Below are 27735 nucleotides of genomic sequence, written 5' to 3' on the forward strand. Positions count from 1 at the left end.
ACTTCTGTTGTTGCTGTTGGTTCTCACTTAAATCATCACGTGTGCCTGGCCGTCCTTCACAGAGCATTTCTGTCACTTCTGCCAAGGGTAGGGGGTTGTGGTGGTGACTGGCTTGATCTGAGCTTCAGGCTTGAGAGTCCCTGGATGACTTAGTTGATGCAAACTACCTGTGAGTCTGCCCCAGGGCAGTTCACTCCTTCGCCCATTTGTAGCCCACTGAGTTGGGCTACATGAGCCGGACATGGTTCATGACATTTTCCACTTTTGGTGGCCCTTGGCTTTTGTATTAGTCCTCATTTCCCCCAAAACTGTTAAAATAAGAGGCTCAGTTTCACAGCTCCTTAGATTAAATCAGCAAATGCTCCTGGTAGTACATCTACCCAACTGGGTTCTAATGTCCTAGAATTGGGCCTGATAATTCCTCATAGTATTGATCCTCCTTTGAGGCTTTTAAGAGGATGTTTTCAGTGTTTGGTATTTTTAATTGTCCTTCTTGGGAAAGTTGTCTTAATTTCCTACTATCCCATTGTTAGTTTCTGACTTTGGTACAAGAAGGTCAGTGGCCTAATTAACTGTGTTTGTCATTGTTTCTTTGAAGAAGATACTTTAGGGAGCCCCTTTTTCATACACATTTCCTTTTTGAGGAACAGGAAAGCAGCTGACATTGTATTTATTAATTTGGAACGGAGCTATAGATGTAACTATTCATCCTTCTGTCTGGCAGAGGCAGCCTTTGAGGAGTGAAAAGATTTTGAATGATGAAAAAGGGCTGCTTTGGTAGAAAATAAGACTGTTTCTGATCAATATTTCTATTGTTTTTTTCTGTTGCCATCTTCAAAGGCATTAGAGTTTGAGTAGATAATTCTCTATTTCAGCCTTTCCATTGAGGTCATTTTTTTTTTTTACCAAGTCTAGTCTCTCCACTTATGAATCATATCCTCTTACTGAGTAAAGCATCGTATTTTTAGAGAGCAAATATCATTTAAGTGATAGAAGTGGTTTTTTTTTTTTTCTATAAACACAGACCCAGAAAAGGCAGCAAGTAGATTACTCAAGGAGCAGACGGATTACTCAAGGAGCACAGATTTCTGTGCAAGGAGCAGACAGCAGCAGGCTCCAGGCTCACTGGGTGAATATCTGGGTTAGAGCACCATGAGGCGCTCTTCCAAGGGTAGTTTGCATTTTCCTATGTGAAAATATTGGCTCAAAGTAATTATGAAGAAAACAATGTTCCAAGCATGTTGCAATCTTATCACAAATGGTACACATTTTAAAGGATAAGGTATTGCAGTAGTCAGGTTCCAGGGACAAAGTTTGTCCTTTACCTGGAGGCACCTCAGTTCAGTTCAGCCGCTCAGTCGTGTATGACTGTTTGCGACCCCATGGACTGCAGCACGCCAGGCTTCCCTGTCCATCACCAACTCCCAGAGTTTACTCAAACTCATGTTCATTGAGCCAGTGATGCCATCCAGCCATCTCATCCTCTGTCGTCCCCTTCTCCTACTACCTTCAGTCTTTCTCAGCATCAGGGTCTTTTCCAATGAGTCAGTTCTTCACATCAGGTGGCCAAAGTATTGGAGTTTCAGCTTCCATATCAGTCCTTTCAATGAATATTCAGGATTTATTTCCTTTAGGATGGACTGGTTGGATCTCCTTGCAGTCCAAGGGACTCTCCTGAGTCTTCTCCAACACCACAGTTCCAAAGCATCAGTTCTTTGGCAGTCACCTTTCTTTATAGTCCAACTCTCACATCCATACCTGACTACTGGAAAAACCATAGCTTTGACTAGATGGACCTTTGCCAGCAATGTAATATGTCTGCTTTTTAATATGCTATCTAGGTTGGTCATAACTTTTCTTCCAAGGAGCAAGCGTCTTTTAATTTCACGGCTGCAGTCACCATCTGCAGTGATTTTGGAGCCCAAAAAAGTAAAGTCTCTCACTGTTTCCATTGTTTCCCCATCTGTTTGACATGAAGTGATGGGACTGGATGCCATGATCTTAAGTTTTCTGAATGTTGAGTTTTAAGTCAACTTTTTCACTCTCCTCTTTCACTTTGATCAAGAGACTCTTTAGTTCTTCTTTGCTTTCTGCCATAAGGGTGGTGTCATCTGCATATCTGAGGTTATTGATATTTCTTCCAGCAATCTTGATTCAAGTTTGTGCTTCATCCAGCCTGGCATTTTGCATGATGTACTCTGCATATAAGTTAAATAAACAGGGTGACAATATACAGCCTTGACGTACTCTTTTTCCTATTTGGAACTGTTCTGTTGTTCCATGTCCAGTTCTAACTGTTGCTTCCTGACCTGCATACAGGTTTCTCAGGAGGCAGGTCGGGTGGTCTGGTATTCTCATCTCCTTGAGAATTTTCCAGTTTGTTGTGATCCACACAGTCAAAGACTTTGGCATAGTCAATAAAACAAAAGTAGATGTTTTTCTGGAACTCTCTTGCTTTTTTGATGATCCAGCAGATGTTGGCAATTTGATCTCTGGTTCCTCTGCCTTTTCTAAAACCAGCTTGAATATCTGGAAGTTCACAGTTCATGTACTGTTGAAGCCTGACTTGGAGAATTTAGAGCATTACTTTCCCAGTGTGTGAGATGAGTGCAGTTGTGTGGTAGTTTGAGCATTCTTTGGCATTGCTTTTCTTTGGGATTAGAATGAAAACTGACCTTTTCCAACTGACCTTTCCTGTGACCACTGCTGAGTTTTCCAAATTTGCTGACATATTGAGTGCAGCACTTTCACAGCATCATCTTTCAGGATTTGAAATAACTCAACTGGAATTCCATCACCTCCACTAGCTGTGTTTGTAGTGATGCTTCCTAAGGCCCACTGGACTTCACATTCCAGGATGTCTGGCTCTAGTTGAGTGATCACACCATTGTGATTATCTGGGTCATGAAGATTTTTTTTCTTTTTATGAAGATCTTTTTTGTATAGCTCTTCTCTGTATTCTTGCCACCTCTTTTTAGTAGCTTCTGCTTCTGTTAGGCCCATACCATTTCTGTCCTTTATTGTGCCCATCTTTGCACGAAATCTTCCTTTGGTATCTCTAATTTTTTTTTGAAGAGATCTCTAGTCTTACCCATTCTCTTGTTTTCCTCTATTTCGTTGCATTGATCACTTAGGAAGACTTTCTTATCTCTCCTTGCTATTCTTTGGAACTCTGCATTCAAATGGGTATATCTTTCCTTTTCTCCTTTGCTTTTCACTTCTCTTATTTTCACAGCTATTTTTAAGGTCTCCTTAGACAGCCATTTTGCTATTTTACATATCTTTTTCTTGGGGATGGTCTTGATCACTGCCTCCTATACAGTGTCATGAACCTCCATCCATAGTTCTTCAGGCACTCTATCAGATCTAATTCCTTGAATCTATTTGTCACTTCCACTGTATAATCATAAGGGATTTGATTTAGGTCATACCTGAATAGTCTAGTGGTTTTCTCTACTTTCTTCTATTTAAGTCTGAATTTGGCAATAAGGAGTTCATGATCTGAGCCATAGTCAGCTCCCAGTCTTGTTTTTGCTGACTGTATAGAGCTTCTTCATCTTTGGCTGCAAAGAATATAATCAATCTGATTTCAGTATTGACCATCTGGTTATGTCCATGTGTAGAGTCTTCTCTTGTGCTGCTGGAAGAGGGGATTTGCTATGACCAGTGCATTCTCTTGGCAAAACTCTGTTAGCCTTTTTCCTGCTTCATTCTGTACTCCAAGGCCAAATTTGCTTGTTGCTCCAGGTATCTCTTGACTTCCTGCTTTTGCATAATGAATGTCCTATAATGAAAAGGGCATCTTTTTGGGGTGTTAGTTCTAGAAGGTCTTGTAGGTCTTCATAGAACTATTCAACTTCAGCTTCTTCAGCTTTACTGATGGATTGTTAATACAAGTGAGGCTGGAGAGAAAAAATAATTGACTGTGAGAGGTGTTGTTTGTTGTTGTTTATATATTTTCTCAACACATCATTTTTGGATGTTGAGAAGACATATCCTTCACGTCTTCAGATTCCAAATTACTATCTCTGAAGCCTGAGTCTTCAAAGATGATTGGCAAAAAACAGTCAAAATATTAACATTTTCATTCTTCTTCTTGGAGAAATCTTCCAACAATGAGAGAAAAAGAAATCAAAACTTGCTCCATGTATATATGTATTTTATTCATTTGAAACAAATAAGGGCAACTTACAGTTAACAGTTATATTTTAACGTTTTTCATTTGAGATCGTCTTCCAAAATGGCCAGAAAGACTAAAGCAAAAGTTTTGGAGGGAAAGCTTGAGGACATCTGCTATTTTAATGCATAGACATGATGTAAAATTTGATGTTGAACCTTATAAGAATGGCAGTGTTGATATCATAATATCATTGGTCACACAGTACATAACAGGAAAAGAAAATATTTTCCCCTTATTTAAATTGACATGCCAGATTCCTAAATGGATGGATTTAATATAATTGTATCAATAAAAAGCACTCTAATGAAGTTTGAGTATTCTATATTTTGTGTGTTTTAGTTACAATCAATAGAAGTATGCCATCTTATTCTTTTCATTAATGTCACCTAAAATGTTGGCAAAAACAATTATGGCATTGGGAATTTGTTTGGAATCAATAAGTAGAGTGAGCTATACGATTCTGTCTTGAAGAATTTTACAATGTACCTTTCACATTCTTCCCTTATCTATTGTGATTATAGCTCTAAAAGAATCCTGTTGCTTAGCAACTAGATTATATATGATCGAAGAGACACCTTAGACATTGTATATCTCTTAATTTTAAAAGTAAATAGGAATTGTGTTCAGGAAAGAATCACAGTGAAAAACTGTCTCAAAAGGAGTTGGAAAAGATCTCAGAACTATTTGAATAAATGCTTTCCAATGTGGAGAATTCAATCATTAAAAAGATTGAAATAATTGCGCAGAAGAATGGTAGTTTGGTGTTCTTTTGAGATCTCTCTCTCTAATGGATTTTTCACCGCCTCTTTCCTCTAGTCATTGTATTGTTATAGCAACCCCCTCCCGCCCCCTGCCCCAAAGAGCCAGGTGTATACTGATGCACTTGGCTTCCTTCTGCCTTTTTCAGAAAGGAACTAATCTTCTACCTTTATTATTTGAGGTTTCTTGTTTTGTTTTTCTTTTGTGTCTGCTTTGTACTTCTGACATATGGTTAAATAACGGTTGGAACATTCAGTGTAACTTGAAAAGAATCGTAGTTGGAATTAATTTCTTTTCATCACTAGGAATTCTTTTAGCACCGACTGATCTCGCGTGTGCCTGCCTTGTTCTGTTTCCCCCGAAATGTCTCACGTTTGCGTGGCCATGACCAGCAGTAGCTGGTGATGCTGCGCGGGCCGCGGTGAGAGCCCGCTGGGCTTCTCGGTACAGAGAAGAGTAGTGTCTTTAATAAATGGTGCCTTTGGGGGAGAGAGGGAGGCGTGGATGTGTCTTCTGATTTTGTGAATCTCTTTTGTTCTCAAAGGACCCTTAATTTCTGTTGCTTGCTTCTTTTTTTCTCTTCACCATCAAGCATCCAGGCATGTGACTCCCAGGTCACCTCCCTTCCTCCAGAAGCGATGTCTCCAAAGACCTCCATCTTCACTCCCGCTGACTTCCCAGCCCTTTCCCTTCATTTCCCTGGCGTCCAAGCATCAGCCTTGTTTTCAGTATTTCCACATTCAGGAGGGGACGCTCCTTCTGGAGGTAATTTTCATCTGTTCTGCTATTAGAAGCAGATGTAACTACCAGACTGTCTTCTCTGGCAAGGTTTCTGCAACTTTCACATGTTCGTTTCCTTCCCCGTGTATTAGCTGAAGTTTCTTGTCTACTTCATCTCCGAGTTATGCTACGGGCAGGGCAGGCTTCATGGGCATGCCACCAGTGCATTTATAATATGGTTATATCTGGTGGGGAAAAATCTCCCCTCACTACTCTTCTTTATTTTGCAATTTTTGGGGGGCAATTCTGATGTCCTGTTCCATAAGAACTTTAAAATAGTTGCTTTCATGTCTCCTAAAATCTATGTTGGCCTTTGGATTGGAATTATATATGTCTCTTAAAGTTTAGATACTAATTTTAAAACATATAATTAATATTTATCAGTTTCCTTTCTGGGTTTTGTAACTGTTGCTGCTATCATGTATGGAATTGGTTTTTATTTTTTAAAGGTTTTAAAGGTTAAAAGGTTAGTATAGAGGAAGACTATTCATTTTTGTATCTGGACCTATTTCTTTTTCATTTTTTCTCCTGTGTTGTGATAGATTTTTTATTTGACCTTCTAGACCAAGGATCCACAAACTTTAAATTGCTCGCCAAAACCACTCTGCTGCCTGTTTCTATAAATAAATTTGTATTGGAACACAGCCAAACCCATTTATATGTGTATTATCTATGGCTGCTCTGATGCTCTGATGGCAAAGTTGGGCAGTTTCAGCCGACACCATATGGCTCACAAAGTCAAAAATATTTACTGACTTGACCTTTACGGGAAGTTTGCCAACTCCTGTTCCAGACTACTTACTTTGTTCCTGGCAGTGAATATTCTCTTTCAGTTAGTAATCAAATTTTAAAGCTTTTAAAAAATGTCAATTATATCTCAAAACTGAAAGAAAAAAATGTGTGAATAGAAGTTATTTTAAATTTTTTTTTAAGTTTAAAAAAATTAGTTTCAGTAAATACTTTTTGTTTTAGCTCCATCACTTTGAGAGCTTGCATCCGTCTGTTCCTGACTGTTTGGTGAGCGCCCATCCGGTCCCTGTGAGTCCTCTTTCAGGGCCCGCGGGCTTCCTTGGCCTGGTCTGGCGCAGAGCCCTCAGCCCTGGTGCGCTGAGGCCGTGGAGGCCGCTGGGCAGTGTCGGACTTGGAAGGGCTGGGAGGCCGGGTAGTCCTCGGGGCTCCCGTTGGTCACAACGCGAGAAGGACCTGCACTGATCCGGGGGTGGGCACGGAAGGCCTTTACTCTCCAGTCCTGACGTGACTGTGCGGGTGAACCGGCCTGTCCAGTCCGGGAGGACCAGGACAAGGCCGTCCTCTGGGTCCAGCCAGACTGGGAGCCCTCGAAGCACAGGCCTGTTCATGGTGCGCTGGGCGGTGCGGCCCTTTCCCCAGAGCACAGGCACGTCGGTGCATGCGCCGAGGCATGCTGGCCGCCTTCCTCTGCACCGCCTGCCCCCCAAGTCATGTCGCGGGTTGCAAAGCCAGGGCCGATTCTAGCCTCTTAAGAGCTCCAGGCCTCAGCCAAAGGCTAGCTCTCATTTTCCCTACTTCGGAGTCAGGTAGTGAGTTCATGGATAGGAAGTTGGGGATCTCCTTGTTGATTTCAAATTTGAGTATTTGCTTTTCCCTGTTGCCTGCCTGACTATGCCGGGAAGGAATAGGTGGTGTAGGTGGTTATGATACAGAGCAGCTTGGAACCTGGCATGTGTTTGATTAGGAGTTCCGTGGTTATCGGGAGGTGGTCTATATTCCTATCAGTACCTGGAGGACTGCTCTCCTGTTTGTTTTCTTCTGTAGGTCTATGTATGCATATGCACATATAACCCCCAGGCTCAGTGCTGATTTTAAAGTAAATATTATAGTATAAGTACTATATACAGTCACACCAGGAGAACCCAATCGTGCAGGAGAAATAAGCCCCAAAGAGACAGATGCTCCAGGACTCTGTCTGCTATCCCTTCATCCCATCTTCTAGAAGTTCTATGAGAACACCTACTGGCTAGTGATTTTTGTCATTGCTATGGTTTACAGAGAAAATGCTAGTTCAGCTGATTACTTGAACTTTTCCAGGTTCCAGAGGGTTCTCTTTGTACCAGGGTTTGCAGATTTAGAAGGTGATCTGTATTTGTTATTAATTGCTTTTTTAAAGCTTTGGTTCAGACAAGGTACAATTTAAATTTGTGAGTGTACTTTATCTCTACAGGAATGGTTATTTATAATTATATGCCATTTATCATCATTTAGTTATTAATCAATTTATTTTCACATCGTCAGAATAGTTTTTGCTAAAGAATCATAAACTGGAAATAGTCCATGAAAGCAAAGATGGTCATGTTTATATACCACAAAAGAAGTGTAGCCCTTGTGGGAGCTATTGTAATGTATTGTTTAGTCTACTTATCATGCCCTGACTGCATTCAAGTGTGTGGGCAATTTCATTATGCCTTCAACATTTACGAGTACATTACTACTCTTATTGTAATCCCATTTGATTCAATTGCATTTCCAAAATCCTATAGTGGTTTCTATGAGTCTGACACAGAAATGATTTTTCCCTCTTACTCTATTTATCCATACAGTAAGTATGCTGCTTTGGTCTTCAATAACTGAAAGAATCTTTTTCCCTTTTTGTGTCAAAGACAAAGGCAGATTACAGAGAAAGCATGCCACATTAAGATTTTCTTCAAAAAAACAGAAACTAAATAAATAACTTCCAGGGTGCATCCTGAGCTCTGTAAAGATTTATTCCATTCGGTACCTTCTCTGCCATTTCTGTGTTCAGACATCAACATCATAGGTGTTCAGAAAGATGAAAAGGTGGTACCAAAAAGTTACTTCCAGTACACTAAATGTGTAAGCATGAAGAACCAATCACTGCATTTTAGAAAATATCTCAAGCCAAAAAAGAGTTGAAGCATATAGTTTTCTGAATAACCCTTATTTGACTAGAAATTCATTTAACCAAAACATCCCATATTTTGAGCCCCAAGTTGGTATTTTTCTTCGCTCTGTTATCAGTTTGTTCAACATCAGTTTATTGAACCACAACTAAGTTTGAGCCATTTTTCCAAGTACCAGGATAATAGAAATGAACTGAACAATAATGAACAAAGAATGTGATAAGGTAAATCAGCCACAAAAAAGCAAGAAATACTCCTCATAAAATGATATAGAAGGTATTTTTAAAATACTCAGTAAATCCAGAAGAAGGGAGAAAAATAGGGAAAACAAAAACTAAGAAATTGATTGCTTAAACCTAGTCATATCAATAATTACATTAAATGTCAGTGGTCTTAAAGGCAGAAATGTTCTTGTTAGATAAAAGAAGAGGTGAGATTCGATTATTTGCTGTCAATAAGACACCCACCTTAAGTATAAAGAGAAAAACGTTTACTAGGAAAAGGATATAAGAAAAAATACTCCATGCTAACACTAATTAAAACACAAAGCTGAAGTGGCTATATTAGTATAAAAATGAATTTTGCAACTAAAAATATTACCAATGATAAATATTATCATCTCATAATCAAAAAGATGCCAGTGAATCAAGAGAATATGACAATACTGAAAGAATTATACATGTCATAATAATACTTCAAAATATATTAAAATAAAACCTGATAGAACTGAAAGGAAAAATAGATGAACCCATATTTATAACCAGAGATTTTCCTACATATTTCATAATAATAATTTGGAGAAGAGTGTACCCGGCAAAATAAAAGGTATTTGCAAGGGTTCTGGGGTCAGGAAGAGTTTGCAAGTGTGTTTGGAGTAGAGTGAGTTGAGGCATGGTCCTTGGTAGGCCAGAGAGGCAGGCAGGGGCTCGACTGCATAGGACCTTATGGATAAGGTAAGGAGTTTATGAAAGCACAAAACAGAACTGAAGAGCAAAAATATTTGCTTCATACTGTAACTTTGATTTAATATTTAGGTGGCTCTCAAATATCTCCATTGCCTAAAACTGAACATAATAGATGACAAAGAGTCCCACACATTAAGGAACAGGCTGGGCCATCAGAAAAACAGTTGTGTCTCCCCCATCACCCCTTCAAACCTGTTCTGTGAGCTCTTTCTTCTGCATCTCCAGTTTGTATCTCAGGGATCTATCGTAGATTTTGAGTCTCATATTCAGTTATTAAAAAGTCCATCTTATCTAAATCAAAACTCCCATCCCCCATCTTCCAAGTCAGTGCTTCTCTGCCTCCCTCAGCTCAAGGCTGACCTTGTCTTGGAAGCCCAGCTGAGAGGCCGTGTGGCCTTCATCTCTGCTCTTCTTGCCCCACTCCGTCCTGCAAAGGCTTCCAGTTCCTCGGGGTCAGGGTGGAGAGAATGAGACGTAAGACCCGGGACACGGGGCCTTTTGGGGTTTTTAACTTCCTTGGTTTAAGTACCTTCTCTTATGGAGGACTTCGGGTACCTGCTGCCAGGTCCTCTGTAGATGAGCCTGCATGGTATGGGGACTCTTACTTCAGCTTTTGGCCATTTAATATCCTGTGACACGCAGAAAAAAGTTTGTATAAATGAAACTCTCCTTCACACTTCATTGTACTAATATTAAAAAAAAGCTAATTTATTCAACAATCTTTTGAAAAGATCTAATATAGTTATACAAATTTAAGACCTTGATGAATTCAAAGGGTTACTTTGAAATCAGTTCATCAGGAAAATAAGAGGCCTCTCTCTGTAAGGAGCACTTTAAAAAGTGACATTAAAAAATTAGCCACCATTTATGTAAATGCTTCTGGAAAATTTTACATACAATTTAGTGATTTGGTAAATTAGAAAATATTAAGTACCCTCAGAGATCAGTTTCCTAGGATTTGATTATTTATTGATTTCACAATAAAAAATATATTCTCAGGCATTTTATTAATGATTTCCACTGAGGCTCACTTCTTAATCAGTCATTGGTCCATTTTCCTGAAGTACTCTGTTTCTTCATCAGAGAAGTGGGTAAAAAAAAAAAATGACTTTTCTAATATTGACTAGAGATGGAGAAACAAATTAGAACCAACTATCAAGACCATCCTCCAATTCTGTAGGGTTGTGAAGAGACCACTGATTCTGCTTCAGAGGTCGATATATTCCATTGCTTTTAAATGTCCAGAAATAAAAACGGCCTGCCATCTTTAAAACATTTAGAGAAAGTCTAATGGCTTAAAATAGTCAGAAGCCGTCCTGTTAGAATTCTCTCAGGAAGGTAATAAAACCAGCCTGCAGTCTTTATGAAAAGAACTGGCCGTACGATACATGTAGATGCAATGGTGAGAATGTTGTCTCCATGGAGAGAGGAAAGATCACTCTAATCCCTTCTGATCTGCATGTAAGCGCAAGGCCTTCTGCAAGGTGGAAGTGAAAAGGTGGTTAAATATTTCTCTTTAGCATGTATTGGAAACCAAGATGAAGTTAAGCAATGATAGATAATGCTTTGGCATGACTCTGGGAACTACACTTATTTTTCTGCATTTTGCTCTCAGTTATGCTAATTTGCTCTCAGTTTCTAATTAATCACTAGCATTTAAACATAGTAGTGTAATTTATGGCTGTCAACTAGACTTTCGGTCCTCTGCGCTCTATATTCATTGCCAGATACCCTTTCTGTCTTATGAGGAGCCACCCAGATAGTCAGCTGGTGGGTCTGCTCCATGCACTGGACCTGTAGTGTGCTGGGTGATGCTAGAGTTGTTTCCAGTAAGGTCCCTTTCAAGGGTATGCGAGAGGGAAGAAAGATGTCCTCATGTCCTCTGAATCCTGATGCTTGGCTGAGCCCTATGCCTAACTTTGAGAAGCTTACCCCAACTTTGCTTTCAGCCACACAGAGGATTTGCCATGTGTGGCTTTGGCAAAGTATCTTATATTCACAGTGAAATCGTTTTTATTCCAGTGTAACATTTGATGGTGTTCCTCTGCAGGTTGCGGCTAGTCTCCTGTTTTCCATTTTTCCTTTATGCAATTTTGCTTAGGATAAAATAAGTTGGGCTACATTTTTGGTACATGAAAAACTGTTTTTTAAAAAATGAGAATACTGTGCCTTAAAAAGAGTAGCAGGAGATGCATATCTTTTTCACTTTATATAGTAAACATAGCAACAATATCCTTCATGTCTATATTGTGGCCAGCTAAGATATAAGAATCCTGCAGGTGGAAATCAGGGTAGGGCTAGTGAAAACATCTGTTGAGAAAAAAAAAAGCAAGAGCAACAGAAAATGAAGAGAAATAGGGAGACAGAAAAAAGTGCACACAGGGAAAAAAGGAGACAGATGAGCCTCTGTATGTTTTTTTAATATGTTCTGTATCAGTAAAATGGTCATTGATTAGCTTGTCCACAATCTCTGTCAGTATTATTTTGCAAAAATAGAACTGAGAGAGGAAAACAAGTGTCCTCGTCCTTTTTTACCCCTACTGAAATATTACAGAACTAATCCCTGCTGGAGGCATCATGCTGGTGTTCATTTTCAAAACACATGATTATGAAGGAGTAGAAAGTAACAGGATTGATTACACACTCCTTACACAAAAATAAATTTCCGTACTTTATACTTTTTTTTTTTTTTTTATCACTTGGGGACATTGTGTGTCTTTAGGCTTAAAACTCAACTTTGAAAAAACTGTGATCATGGCATCCAGTCCCATCACTTATGGCAAACAGAAAGGGGAAAAGTGGAGGCAGTGTCAAGTTTTATTTTCTTGGGCTCCAAAATCATCTGTGGACAATGACTGCAGCCATGAAATTAAAAGATGCTTGTTCCTTGGAAGGAAAGCTATGAGAAACCTTGACAGTGCATTAAAAAGCAGAGACATCCCTTTGCCATCAAAGGTCCATATGGTCAAAGCTATGGTTTGTTCATTTGTCACATATCAATGTGCAAGTTGGACCATAAAGAAGGCTGAGTGCCAAAGAATTGATGCTTTCAAATGTGGTGCTGGAGAAGACTCTTGAGAGTCCCTTGGATGGCAAGGAGATCAAACCAATCAATCCTAAAGGAAATAAACCCTGAATATTCACCAGAAGGACTGATGATGAAGTTGAAGCTCCAATACTTTGACCACATGATGTGAAGAGCCGACTCATTGGAAAAGACCCTGGTGCTGGGAAAGATTGAAGGCAGAAGGAGAAGAGCATAGCAGAGGATGAGATGATTGGAGCACATCACCAACTCAGTGCACATGAGTTTGAGTAAACTCCAAGAGATAGTGAAGGACAGGGAAGCCTGGCGTGCTGCAGTCCATGGGGTCCCAGAGTCAGACATGACGTAGTGACTGAACAACCATGCAGTATGTATGTGCAAAACACATTCCGTAGCTTATATTTATTGGCACCTTGTGTTACCGTTCTCATTCCATGTCGAGAAGTAGTTGTGCCCTCTGGTCTTCTCATTCTGTCTTCACTTGTCGGAACATACTTATGTCAGCAACCCATCGTGGCAGACTTGGAGACAAATGATTTCTCTCCCCAAATCCATTTTGCAAACCAGAAGACTGGAGGCCCCTGTCTGTTTAGAAGTGGGTGCCTGCTCCATCCGCTGAGACACTTTCAACTGATTTCATAGGAATTAGTACTGGCCAACTTTTCTTTTCACTTGGCATGTGATATAATATCCTTAATAGGAGACTTAACTTTTTTTGCTGATATAATGATAATTTTTAAAGGCTCTCCTGGAGATTGATTGTAATGGACATGGTGGTCACTTCATGGAAATTGACCAAATTGACTCTAAGATGTGTGCTGTAAACTTTCACCAAAAGAGAAGCAAGATGGAGCAAACAGAGTGAAATGATTAGTGGATTACAGTACAGACACCATCAAGGAGAATTTTGGCATGATTAGTGAGAAGTAAAAAACGGGGGCAAAGACTCAGTGACAGGTGAGAGCAGAACACTTTTTGGTCAGAAATAGGAAATGTTTTTAGTGAGTTAAGATCAAATTGAACTTTTATTCAAATACTGCTCTTGCAGTAGGTTAACTCATGTATTCTAATGTTGCAGTGTGCTTTCTTGGAATATATTTAAGTAAGTAAGAACCTTTGTTTCTTGGATCATGCTTAAGTGAGTAAAAGCTTTTACTCTTTAGTACCCAGAACTTTATACTCCATACTTTGTGTCTGAAATGCTCTTGTAGACACTGGTAAATAGTTTCTAACAGAACAAATTGGATTTTTCTATGCTAAAGAATAAATGACAGGAAACCACCATCCTGTTTCCGTTCCCCACCTATTGGAATAGGATGATTTGAAAATATAGTATATTCACGTGCCTTGTTTAAAAGTTGAAGTGGTGGTGGTGGTTTAGTTGCTAAGTCGTGTCCCGACTCTTGCGACCCCTTGGACTATAGCCTGCCAGGCTCCTCTGTCCGTGGGATTCTTCAGGCAAGAGCACTGGAGTGGGTTGCCATTTCCTTTTCCAGGGGATCTTCTTGACCCAGGGATTGAACCTAGGCCTCCTGCATTGCAGGCAGACTCTTTATCAACTGAGCTACAACGGAAGCCCTAAAAGTTGAGGAGGTTTCACCAATTTATGTCATTGCTAAAGGTGTCCAGTATATAGCCTGTATATCTGACTTCTTTCATTTGACATAATGTTTTCAAGGTTCATTCATGTTATAGCATATTATCAGAACTTTATTCCTTTTGGGGGGTCAGTTTTTAAATTTATTACCCTTTTACACAAAGTAGAAGAAAATAATATAGGAGTAAAACTACAAAAGTAGTTAATTGATAGAACACACATATACACAAATACATCTATTTCTGCTTTATTGACTATGCCAAAACCTTTGACTGTATGGATCACAATAAACTGTGGAAAATTCTGAAGGAGACGGGAATACCACATCACCTGACCTACCTCTTGACAAAACCTGTATACAGGTCAGGAAGCAACAGTTAGAAGTGGACATGGAACAACAGACTGGTTCCAAATAGGAAAAGGAGTACGTCAAAGCTGTATATTGTCACCCTGCTTATTTAACTTATAGGCAGAGTACATCATGAGAAACTCTGGACTGGAGGAAGCACAAGCTGGAATCAGGATTGCTGGGAGAAATATCAATAACCTCAGATATGCAAATAACACCACCCTTATGGCAGAAAGTGAAGAGCTACTAAAGAGCCTCTTGATGAAAGCGAAAAAAGAGAGTGAAAAAGTTGGCTTAAAGCTCAACATTCAGAAAACTAAGATCATGGCATCTGGTCCCATCACCTCATGGGAAATAGATGGGGAAACAGTGGAAACAGTGTCAGACTTTATTTTGGGGGGCTCCAAAATCACTGCAGATGGTGACTGCAGCCATGAAATTAAAAGATGCTTACTCCTTGAAAGGAAAGTTATGACCAACTTAGCATATTAAAAAGCAGAGACATTACTTTGCCAACAAAGGTCCGTCTAGTCAAGGCTATCGTTTTTCCAGTGGTCATGTATGGATGTGAAAGTTGGACTATAAAGAAAGCTGAGCACCGAAGAGTTGATACTTTTGATCTGTGGTATTGAGGAGACTCTTGAGAGTCCCTTGAACTGCAAGGAGATCCAAGCAATCCATCCTAAAGGAGATCAGTCCTGAATATTCATTGGAAGGACTGATGTTGAATCAGTTGAATACTTTGAATACTTTGAAGTTGAATACTTTGGCCACCTGTTGTGAAGAGCTGACTCAGTTCAAAAGACCCTGATGCTGGGAATGATTGAGGGCAGGAGGAGAAGGGGACGACAGAGGATGAGATGGTTGGATGGCATCACTGACTCAATGGACATGAGTTTGGGTAAACTCTGGGAGTTGGTGATGGACAGGGAGGCCTGGCGTGCTGTGGTTTATGGGGTCACCAAGAGTCGAACATGACTGAGCAACTGAACTGAACATGCACACAAAAAAATCTGGATAGAAAGACAAGCTTATTTACAATGAGGAAACACATGTAATTATGGTAGTTTGTATATGAAACATTAAAAAAATAAGTCAGACATGTGCTACATGGATACCCCTGTTTGCAGCAACATTGAAGGGGAGAAAGGAACACATATGCCACATGGTCCAGGTCTTATAGCATCAGGGCAATAAATTCACAAAGCTAGATTATACCTCGTTAATCAGTTTAAGAATTGTTCCCAAATATGTCACATTTCCAGCCTTCAGAGGTTCATTCCTACAGATTTCAACTACTCCATCCATAGGGAACCAAAAACAGTCAGTGCTACTGTAAAATGAGACTCTTGAGGCTTCCCTTTAAAGGCTTAGTCTGGTCTTGAAATTTTACTAGGACAAGAATATTTTCTACTGAAATGAATCTTGACTAAACACAGGAAGACTTTTGTCCTTTATTAGCCGGTCTTGAAGTGAAGGTCATAGATGTGACTCTTAAACCTTTTGTGTACTTTAAGAACTTCATTTCTTTTTATTGCTGAAAAGTGTTCCATTGTATGGATGAAACATGTATTATTTATGGACATTAGGATGCTTATCCTTTTTGGCTGCTATGAGTAATGATCATGTTAACATTCACATGCAAACTTATATAATGACATGTGTTTTAGTTTCCCTCGAGTACATCCCTAGGAATGGAATTGCTGGGCCATGTCGTCATTCTATATTTAACTTTTTGAGGAACTACCATACTGTTCTGCAGAGCAGCTGTACACATTTCCATTGTCATCAGCAGTGTATGAGGGTTCCAATATCTCTACATTGTCATTAACACTTGTTACTGTTTTATAATGAAGACAGTTTTTAGAGTGGAAATGAGCAGTTACCAGTCGCATCTGGTCTGAATCAAGTGTGGCTACCTTGACCACGAGGCCTGATTTACCCTAGCACACTGGGGAATGGGGGATGGGTGGGAATCTGCTAAAAGTAGCGGAATAAGGGACATGGGGGACATTTTGGGAAGTGGGGTGCCAAGTGCCAAGAAATTAGATATAGTCAAACCTGGGAGAACATGACCAGGTTTATCATAATGTCCTGTGGGTAGTTATTACTGTTTAAAGTTATCAAACCTACAATTATTTGGAAAAAGAGTCAAGGCCCTTAAAATCATCATTTCAGGGTATAATTATGTTATCACTATTGATAGTAGTATACAACAACAGATCATTTTTTTTCAGTAGGTAAAAGCAACTCACCCAGGTGAACCATAAGCCATTTTGTCCTAAATTGGCTTCCCAGGAGCAAATATATAATAAGAAATCGCATCAGACCTTCACCTTACTGTGGTCTGTTACCAGGACATTCTTTTGACATTGAAATGCATCTTTGGCATCTGAAATAGGCCTCTCCTGTTTGCTTGTGTGGGTCATTAGATGCTCAAGTTTCACAGATTTTTGTCCACTAATGCTTTTTTCATATTGTTGGTGACCAGCTGGTAGTGTTTTTGTGAGATGTCTCATGGGGGTGTCTCTGGCCTCTACCTGTGGCAGCTGACTCACCCAAAGAGCAATAAGTCACGGTGATCTTGTAGACTGAGTAGGGTGATGCCATATAGAACATCAGCTGACCCAGAAAGCAAGACACCATAAATAATGGTGATTTTATGGGACAATAAGTACCCACTGGCCTCCAATACCGACAAAACATATTCTTCTATTTGAGATGGTCTGTTGTGTTGGATTTTATCTACTGATGAAAATTTGTGGATCAAAATATTTTCTTCCTTATGTATTGCCAGAAAGCTCAGAGCTGAATTATTTTGTTCAACCATAGTAACTAATTCATTAATGTCTTTAATACAACGATTTCTGAGCTGCTTCCAGTGTTTTTTTAACTATATTTTTATTTATCCTAAATCTTAGGGGTTCTTTTTAATTGTTAGTCACCTTTGAACTTTTAAAAACTCCCCCTTGTAAAATATCACTGTCCTTTCTCCTCAAAATTGTAGGCCTCTTGAAAATCTGATGGATTGATTTAAGTGGCCCCTCTAAGTGGCGCCTTCTCTTTCGGGGATCCCTTCCATCTAGTCATCCCTTGTTTGTCCGTACTCGGAAAGTATTAGGAGAATAGCTCTTTGGGTGTTCTTCCAGAATTTAATTTGAAAAGGCAGAATGCTTGATAAAGAGGCACTTATCTCAAGATTAAATATCCTGCAGGGGAAATGGGCTGAAGTTTAAACTGCAAGCCCTTCTGAGATAATTCACATCGTCCTTGATTGAAACGTGTAGACATGAAATAGTCTCTCTACTTCCGCTCTTTTCTGGGGGACAGGTAGGAGTACCTCCTCTAAAGTTGGTGTAAGAACTGCTCTTCTTTCAGGGCCTTTCAGAGAGTTTAGCATCAACTCTGCCTTGACTGGGCTGCTCGGGGAATATGGATACAGCACCCTAGCATGGTGGGGTGGCAGGGGGCCTCGGAGGGTCCTTGCGCCTTTGAGTAGCTTGCCACATAGCAATATCATCCCTGGGGTGGAAGAGAGCTACAGCCAGTCCTCACTGCTTGTGCATTCTGTATTTGCCTATGCCCTAAAATTTATTTATAACCCCCAAATCAATACTTGCAGTGCTTTTGTGGTCATTCCTGGACATGAGCCGAGCAGTGAAAATCTTGGATCATCCAATATCCACGTCCCCAGCGGAGAGGTTGAACAAGGGAGCTCTCTGCCTTCTTGTTTCTGCTCTAGTCTCCAAACAAGTGTCCTCATCTCACAGTCTGTGCAGGGTGGTGTTTCTACATTTTGGTGCTTGTCGTTGGTGATTTCACTGTTTAAGGAGGCCCTAAGCACCGTGTTGAAGTGCTGTCTGGTAGTCCTAAGTGCACGGAAGCTGTGCCGTGTCATGAAGAAAATGCATGTGTTAGATAAGCTTCCTTCCCTCACGGGTTCCAGTGTTCTTGGCCATGTGTTCACTGTTAATCAATCAACAACATATTAAACAAGATATCTTTCAGCAGAAACACAGGTAAAACAAGGTTATAATATAGGTTGGTTGACAAAAATGTTGTGACCAGAGGCTCGCAGGAACCTAATCCTAACTTTCCCCTAGGAGCAGCGGTTCAGTATTTTATAATCCAGCATTCGCAGTGACTTTATGGCCATAACCCTACTGTGGATGGTGAGAATCAGCTATCTCTTTCCTGCCCTCCTAATTTAAGTTTGGAGGACTCTGCCTTCACGCCCTCCAGGATGAAACATGGGGCTTATTTATTGTTTATTTTTTCTTTTTTTCTATCACATTTTTTCTTTTTTTCCTCTTTTTTCTTATTATTTTTTGGCTTTGTTTCCTCTGGAGAATTCTACTTGACAAATCACAGATATTACATAATGCTGAATTGAATTTTTGAAAACCTAGTCGAAGTCATCTACAAGGATTTTTGTTCCACACATTGAACCAGTGTTTAACCAGATGGAGAGCTCGGCCTTTCCTCAGGCTTCTCTCCTTAGTATTTTCTCAGGATATAGTAAATGTGAGAATGTGTGTGTTTTTTTTTTTTATTTACTAGGAATTCATAATGTGGAAAACTGCATATCTCCACAGAACTTGAAGAATGGTTTATTGGGCATTGGATTATACAACATTATAAATCTAGAGAAAATTATTAACAATAAAATGTTAAAAGATGAGGATAATATTTAGTGAACTAATTTCATGCAACAAATCATGTCATAGCCTCCAATGCAGAAGCCTTTGAATGGACTGAAAAAATTACAGATTTCTGTAGGCCCATTTATAGCCTTAATCCTTATTTTCTTAATCTTTTTTCTCTAAAGAGTCTTCCTGAATAAGAAAGTTTGGTAGGCATGAAGTAATAATTCTTGCAAAACATTGGTAAAAAATAAAACAGAATGTTTTTCAAAAACAACATGAATTTTTGAAAGTTAATTATGGAATCTGATTCTTTCTCTGTCCCTGATGCCCACCTGATACGTCCTGCTGCCTTCAGGTTTGCTCGTTGATCAGTTGAGTGACTCATTCACCTCTTCCTTCTTCCTGGAGATTTAGCGTCAATGTTAGAAATATCAAGAAAGCCTCGCACAGCAGGTTCAATGAGAGTGTTGTGTCGTTTCTGAGTCGTGCCCCCCTTTCTGGGCTTCCGAGGGGCTGCCCTGAGCACCCATCCGCCCTGGCGGATCTCACCGGGCTCAGTGAGACAGATCTCTCTTCTGGAGTCCGAAGCGCAGCTCGCAGCCCTCACTGGGCCCGATGACTGTGAAGCCCCTGCTGTCTCATCCCTTGCTGACTCTTACAGTGTTCCCTTAATCAAGGTTTCTCACCAGCCTCTTCAGTCATCATGGTGACCCGGTCCCCAGACAGTGGGCAACTTTCATAAGACTGCTTATGTGCTGTGAAATGATTACAAAGAGATGGCTTATGAGAGCGATCAGAAGAGAGTTCAGGTGATGGCAGAGTCCTTAGTGAGCCGATGAATTGTCTACAAGTAAATCTGGAAATTGTTTATTTAGTTGGAGATTAGAATGAGATGCTTCCTGGAACACATAAACAGTGAGCAGATTCCTTGAAGAGATCTCCTTATAGAACAATGTGTATCACCCACCAGATTTGTTTAGTGATTGTCCTTAATTTTCACATTAAGGAAGGAAAAAAAAAAAACCTGGTAGACAGAAGGTGACTGATTGGGCCTTAGGAATGGGAGAAGTTATTCAGCTAAAGGATCGTGACCCCTGTTGACCATGGAACAGCTTCGTTTGCTTTTGTACTTTCAGCATCTTGTTTTCTCCCAAGCTCCCTCTTAGCCCTTCACCCCCACCTCTGCTCTGTGCTCTGAGCATCTGTTAAGCAGTGGACTGACTTGGTGATGTATTTGGACGAGGGATCCTGGAGCTTCTATGTCTCAGACTCGATTAGCCGCTTTGCTTGATGAGGCCTGTAGGGGGTTACACGTGCACAGAGGATAGTGTAGTGACTGTTGATGGCCCTTGCTGTTAAATCTAGCCCTCCCCAATTCAGGGTGGGCCTGGGAAGTCGTCCTCCACCAGACCCTGTGGAGAACTCCTTGAGCAGAAGGAAGACCCAACCAGAGACCCCACTTCTCTCTGAGAGGCGCGGCAGGGCTGGCGGGAGCGAGACTTCTCTCAGAGTGACTCCAGTTGCCCTGCCATGCTTCACCTGCTAGATATGGGTTTGGGTGGTAGGGGAGGGGTGCCCTGGAGTCCCACAGGACGTCAGAAACGTCCTGAAAACAGTCCCTTCCAAGTGTAGAGTATAGGCTCATCCCTCGCCGTTTGTTCAGGAATTCAGCCAGTCCTTGGGGTTAAAACTGTTCATGAAATCCCTGACATGCTGACATTGTGGGAACACTGGCCAAACTCCCAGCAGAAGAGACTCCAGACTGTGAAGGGACGTGCTGTAACTGCATTTCAGTGGTCAGAGCCCGCCTTTTACTTGCCTCTTCCTAAGTCACTGCAGTGACGGGCCACCAGTATCAAGATGTAAAGGATGGAACACTTCAACAACATCAAGAAGTAAAGGATGTCACAGGCCGTGGGATTTCCATTTGGAGATCAGTGGTGGAAGTGGAGCATGTGGTAGGGTGGGATGCGGACAAGGCAAAGGCAGGTAGAGACATCTTGCAAATTTCTAGTTGCATCTGGAACAAAGAAGGGGGTGGCTTAGGGTCACAGGGGCAATTCATTTTTGAAGACGTGAAAAATAACATTTTTGAAAGCGAGTGGAAATATTAGTGAAAGAGGGAATAATAGATAGGACATGGCCAAGGAGTAGGCCAGAAAGAGTGGAATCAAGAACGGGAAGAAGGAAGTGGAAGGAAAAGACAGTGAGGCAGTGGTGGACATCCCAGAAGGTACTCAGTCTACCTGTGAGAGCCACCCTTTCTCGAAGGCTGACCAGGTGCTTCCTATCCCTTCTAACCTGGGCTTTCTAGTAACTTCGTGTTTTAAGATGAGAAAACTGGAGCTCAGAGCAGGTCACTCAGGTGATGTTGGGGGGAGGCGGGTGTCAGCCAGTCAGTGTGACTTGCTCATTCAGTCAGTGGGACTCTGCTCAGCAGGAGTCTGGCTACTCACAGTGTGGTCCTCAGAACAGCGGCGTGTGAAACCCTGAGAAATGTAGTCTAAGGATGGCCACAGCCTTGGGCCGAACCTGACCTGCATTTGGACACCATCCCCATGCAGTGCATCTACAAGAGAAAATTTGAGAACCCTGGTCTGAACCTTGGCCCCCTGCTGTCCCTGAGAATGGAATGTTGGCTGGGCTCCCTGCAGAGCAGGGGATGGGAGGGGGGCTGGGGGGAGGCGGGGACAGCAGTCGTTGGAATATAATAGGCTGTATTAAGAGAAAACTGCCAGAATGTTAGGATGCCTGACAATTCACAGGTTAAGGCTAGACTGGGTAAAGGCTTCAGATAAGTCGATGTAATTGTGCTTTCCCGAGCGAAGGCCCAAGTGACCTTGATTGACTCTGGTTGTTCTAATATTGTTAGCTGCCCAGTCTCCCAGGAGTGTCATGGCAGAACTGGCTGATTTATTATCAAAAGACTTGCTGGGAATACTATATATAAAAAAGAAAACAAGAAGAACCTACTTGTAGCACTCGGTATTCTGTAACGGCCTATGTAGGAAAAGAATCTTAAAGAGAGTGGATATATATGTATATGTGTAGAGCTGATTCACTTTACTTACACCTGAAACTAGTACAACTTTATAAATCAACTATATGCCAATAAAAATTTAAAAAAAAAGAATTGCAGTGCCTCACACATGGCCCGTTTTTTCACAGCTCGATGCACCAAGCACATGTGGTTCCTTCACTGTCTTCTTTGACTTGCCCTTTAAACCTCCTCCTGCAAAGACTCCCTCACCTACCTGGCCCCCATGTCACTGGGCCATGGCTCTGTGTGCTCCCAGTCACCGTCTGCAAGGCTGGGGCTGGTTTGTGATCTCTGAAGGACTCACCATGGTGCCTGGCACATGATACATGGTCAGGAAGCACTAGTGTCTGAGATTAGCCTTAGAGCGGGACTGAAGGTGTAATAGTTGAGAGCAGAACCTGTGGTCTAGAGACAGTGGCTCCATATATAGCGGGCAAAATAGCCCATGATCCCAGCCAGCGCCATATTGAACTGATGACAGAATTTTCTGTGCTGGGAAGGGAAGGGCCAGAGGGTCAGATGGAGGCAGAGGAATGGTCTTGAATGGCTCTGCTGCTATGAGGGTAGTTATAAGGTGGGGGAAAGAAGCCATCATTTTGAGGAAACTAGCTCATCCAAATCATTCTAATTGTAAGAAAGCTTTGTATTTGTTATTACTGGTTTTACAAGTTAGAAAAAAATGTATGAAAGGGCAGTTTTATTTTTAGGTTATGGATATGTCTTTATGCTATGCTGAGGGCTTTGTGATCAATGTACTATATATACCAGCTCCCATTTTAATGTACATTTTATAGAACCTAAAGTCCAGTTTTACCGTTTGTATAGTTATTTTTTGATATTTTATTTTATTAATGTGTCATTATTTTCAGAGTTATTGAATCTTTGCTTCTATCCTTAATTCTATCTGTAATTTATTTCAAATCAGTTTCTTGACCAGGTATGTAATAACCTACTGTATCATTCTTCCTGTGGGAAAATAGGGTCAAGTTTCTTAATAATTTAGTTTTTAAAAAATTTCCTAAACATCTATTACCTGGAAAACTCTATAAACATTGCATTTTTAGGGATGCAGTCATGAACTAGAAATTATATTTGTTCTTCAGGGAGTTGATAGCCTGAAAGTCACTCAGTCATGTCTGACTCTTTGCAACACCATGGACTACATATTCTGGCATGGAATTCTCCAGCCCAGAATACTGGAGCAGGTAGCCATTCCCTTCTCCAGGGGATCTTCCTAACCCAGGGATCGAACCCAGGCCTCTTGCATTGCAGGCGGATTCTTTACCACCTGAACCACAAGGGAAGCCCAAGAATACTGTAGTGGGTAGCCTTTCTCTTCCCCAGCAGATCTTCCTGACCCAGGAATCAAACCAGGGTCTCCTGCATTGCAGGTGGATTCTTTACCAACTGAGCTATGAGGGAATAACCTAGCAAGGGCAATATCACAGTTAGAAGTAATTGTAAACTCACCAGTGTAAGTCATACTGTAAGAGAGGGGAGACTCTGTGCTCACCGAGGGAGAACAACTCACTTTTGGCTGGAATGGGAGTAGAGGATAAAAGCTTTAAGACAAAGGCAATGGTTCAGTTTGACTTTAAGGTTGGGTTTGATAGGCAGAAATAAGGCAAAAGGCATTCTAGGTGGACAAAATCTTCCAAAATGAGTTGTTTTGATTTTCATAAACACATTGTCATGCCAGATGGTTCCATCTCTAGATAACAGTTTTTGTTGTTTAGTCACTAAGTTGTGTCTGACTCTTTTCCAACTCCATGGACTGTAGCCCACCAGGCTCCTCTGTCCATGGGATTTCCCGCAAGAATACTGGAGTGGGTTGCCATTTCCTTCTCCAAGGGATCTTCCCAAACCAGGGATTGAACCCATGTCTCCTGCGTTGGGCAGATTCTTCACCACTGAGCCACCAGGGAAGCCTGAATAGTGGTTAAGTATCCACAAAAAGGAGGAATTACTATTTCTTGAATGCTTGCTAGTATTTAGGTACATGTGTTTTATCTCAATCCTCATGAAAACCTGATGAAGTAGGGAAGTATCCCCATTAACAGGTAAAGAAACTGATGCTCGGAAAAATTGATCATTTTGCTCAAGGCCCTAGAGCTAGTATGTGGCAGGGCTGGGATTTAACTGATTTGATTCCAAAGCTTTTGCTCTTTCCACTGGTTCCTCCTTCCTTCCTGTGGACATGTTCACAGATTGCTATTCATTCCTTCTTTCGTTCCACAAATGGTTGTTTACTATTGAACATATCCCGCTTACCATGCTAGGCTCTGGGTTTGCTGTTTAGAGCCACAGTTGTAGTTTTCCTGGCAACACAGCCATGCTGTGCCATTTGTTGTTGTTCATATACTAATTCATGTCTGACCCTGTGACCCCATGGACTGCAGCATACCAGGCTTCCCTGTCTTTCACCATCTCCCAGAGCTTACTTAAATTTATATCCACTGAACCGGTGATGCTGTTTAACCATCTAATCCTCTTCTGCCCCCTTCTCATTTTGCCTTCAATCTTTGCCAGCATCAGGGTCTTTTCTAATGAGTCAGCTCTTCCCATCAGGTGGCCCAAGAATTGGAGCTTTAGCATCAGTCCTTCCAGTGAATACTCAGGGTTGTTTTTCTTTAGAATTGACTAATTTGATCTCCTTGCAGTCCAAGGGACTTTCAACAGTCTTCTCCAGCACCACAATTGGGAAGCATCAATTCCTTGGCAGTCAACTTTCTCTATGGTCCAACTCTCACATCCATACATGACTACTGAGAAAACCATAGCTTTGACTATATGAATCTTTATCGACAAAATGATGTCTCCGCTTTTTAATATGCCATCTAGGTTTGTCATAGCTTTCCTTCCAAGGAACAAGTGTCTTTTAATTTCATGGTTGCAGTCATTGTCTGCAGTGATTTTGGAGCCCAAGGAAATAAAATCTGCCACTGTTTCCACTTTTTCCCCTTCTATTTGCCATGAAGTGATGGATGCCATGATCTTGGTTTTTTTAATGTTGAGTTTCAAGCCAGCTTTTGCACTCTCCTCTTTCACCCTCATCAAGAGGCTCTTTAGTTCTCCACTTTCTGCCATTAGAATGTATCATATGCATTTCCATGGTTGTTGATATTTCTCCCAGCAATCTTGGTTCTAACTATTGCTTCATCCAGCCCAGCATTTCGCATGATGTACTCTGCATATAAGTTAAATAAGCAGGATGACAACCTTCATGTACTCCTTTCCCAATTTTGAACCATGTCCAGTTCTAACTGTTGCTTCTTGACCTGCATACAAGTTTCTCAGGAGGCAGGTAAGGTGGTCTGGTATTCCCATGTCTTTAAGAATTTTCCACAGTTTGTTGTGATCCACATAGTCAAAGGCTTTAGTGTAGTCAATGAAGCAGAAGTAGCTGTTTTTCTGGAATTCTCTTACTTTCTCCATGATCCAGCAAATGTTGACAATTTGATCTCTGGTTCCTCTGCCTTTTCTAAACCTAGCTTGTACATCTGGAAGTTCTCGGTTTACATACTTTTGAAGCCTAGCTTGAAGGATTTTGAGCATGACCTTTCTAGCATGTGAAATGAGCCTAATTGTATAGTAACTTAAATATTCTTTGGCATTGCCCTTCTTTGGGATGAAAACTGATCTTTTCCAGTCCTGTGGCCACTGCTGAGTTTCCCAAATTTGCTGACATATTGAGTGCAGCATTTTCACAGCATCATCTTTTAGGATTTGAAATATCTCAGTTGGAATTCCGTCACATCCGCTAGCTTTGTTCATATTAATAGCAATGGTTCCTAAGGCCCATTTGACTTCATACTCCAGGATGACCGACTCTAGGTAAGTGACCACACCATCGTTGTTATTCGGGTTGTTAAGACCTCTTTTGTATAGTGCTGTGTATTCTTGCCATCCCTTCTTAATCTCTTCTGTTTCTGTTAGGTCCTTGCTGTTTCTGTCCTTTACTGTGCCCATCCTCGCATGAAATCTTCCCTTGATATCCAATTTTCTTAAAGAGATCTCTAGTCTTTCCCATTCTGTTGTTTTCCATTACTTCTTTGCATTATTTAAGAAGGCCTTCCTGTCTCCCCTTGCTATTTTCTGGAACTCTGCCTTCAGTTGGGTATATCTTGCCCTTTCCTCCCTTGCCTTTCCCTTCTCTTCTTTTCTCAGCTATTTGTAAGTCCTCCTCAGTCTATCACTTTCCCTTTTCATTTCTTTTTCTTTGGGATGGTTTTGGTCACTGCCTCCTGAGCGGTGTTATGAACCTCCATCCATAGTTCCTCAGGCACTCTGTCTATCAGATCTAATCCTTGAATCTGTTTGCCACTTCCACTGTATAATCATAAAGGATTTGATTTAGATCATACCTGAATGATCTAGTGGTTCTCCCTACTTTCTTCAATTTAAGTCTGAATTTTGCAATAAGGAGCTCATGATCTGAGTCACAGTCAGCTCTCGGTCTTGTTTTTGCTGACTGTATAGAGCTTCTCCACCTTCAGCTGCAAAGAATGTAATCAATCTGATTTGCTGTTAACCATCTGGTTATATCCATGTGTAGAGTTGTCTCTTGGGTTGTTGGAAAAAGGTGTTTGCTATGACCAGCGTCTTCTCTTGACAAAACTCTGTTAGCATTTACCCTGCTTCATTCCGTACTCCGGGACCATGCTTCCCTGTTACTCTAATGTTATACATTTGCACTCCCTATGATGAAAAGAACATCTTTTTTTGATGTTAATTCAAGAAGGTGTTGTAGGTCTTCACAGAACTGGTCAACTTCAGCTTCTTCGGCATCAGTGGATGGGGCATAGACTTGGATTATTGTGGTACTGAATTGTTTGCCTTGGAAGTGAACCAAGATCTTTCTGTCGTTTATGAGAGTCCACCCAAGTACTGCATTTCAGACTCTTTTGTTGACTATGAGGGCTACTAGATTTCTTTAAGGGATTCCTTCCCACAGTAGTAGATATAATGATCATCTAAGTTCAGTTCACCCATTCCTGTCCATTTTAGCTTACAGATTCCTAAGATGTCGATGTTGACTCTTGCCATCTCCTGTTTGACCACTTCCAATATACCTTGATTTAGGGACCTAACATTCCAGGTTCCTTTATATATTTTTCTTTACATTCCCCTTCATGGATCACAGCCTTGTTATGGCAAAGAGGCTTGTATAACTCAGTGAAGCTATAAGCCATGCCATTCATGTCCACCCAAGATAGAGAGGTCATAGTTAAGAGTTCTGACAAAACGTGGTTCACTGGGGGAGGAAATGGCAACCCACTCCAGTATTCTTGCCTCGAGAACTCTGGTGAATAATATGAAAAGGCAAAAAGATACAACACCAGGTGAGCCCCCCAGGTCAGAAGGTGTCCAATGTGCCACTGGAAGAGCGAAGGGCAGTTGACTAATAGCTCCAGAAAGAACAGATCATCTGGGCCAAAGCAGAAATGACGCTCATCTGTGGGTGTGTCTGATGGTG

General features: G+C 41.0%; 1 protein-coding gene across 8 annotated transcripts in view; it reads left to right on the plus strand.

The window, feature by feature from the left end:
• Positions 1 to 27735, plus strand: part of PDE8B (phosphodiesterase 8B) — a 252047-nt gene that overhangs the window by 85632 nt on the left and 138680 nt on the right. Inside the window, exon 2 of one of the 8 annotated variants that reach the window (XM_065940979.1) lies at positions 5532 to 5704. The exons of 6 other annotated variants lie outside the window; for them this stretch is intronic. The gene's annotated coding sequence lies outside the window, so the exon portion shown is untranslated. Of the gene's footprint in view, positions 1 to 5531; positions 5705 to 27735 lie in introns of those variants that run through there. One more of the 8 variants, XM_065940983.1, reaches the window with a different exon arrangement.

This window comes from Muntiacus reevesi, chromosome 7, assembly GCF_963930625.1.
Source record: "Muntiacus reevesi chromosome 7, mMunRee1.1, whole genome shotgun sequence".
Classification (NCBI taxonomy): Eukaryota; Metazoa; Chordata; class Mammalia; order Artiodactyla; family Cervidae; genus Muntiacus; species Muntiacus reevesi.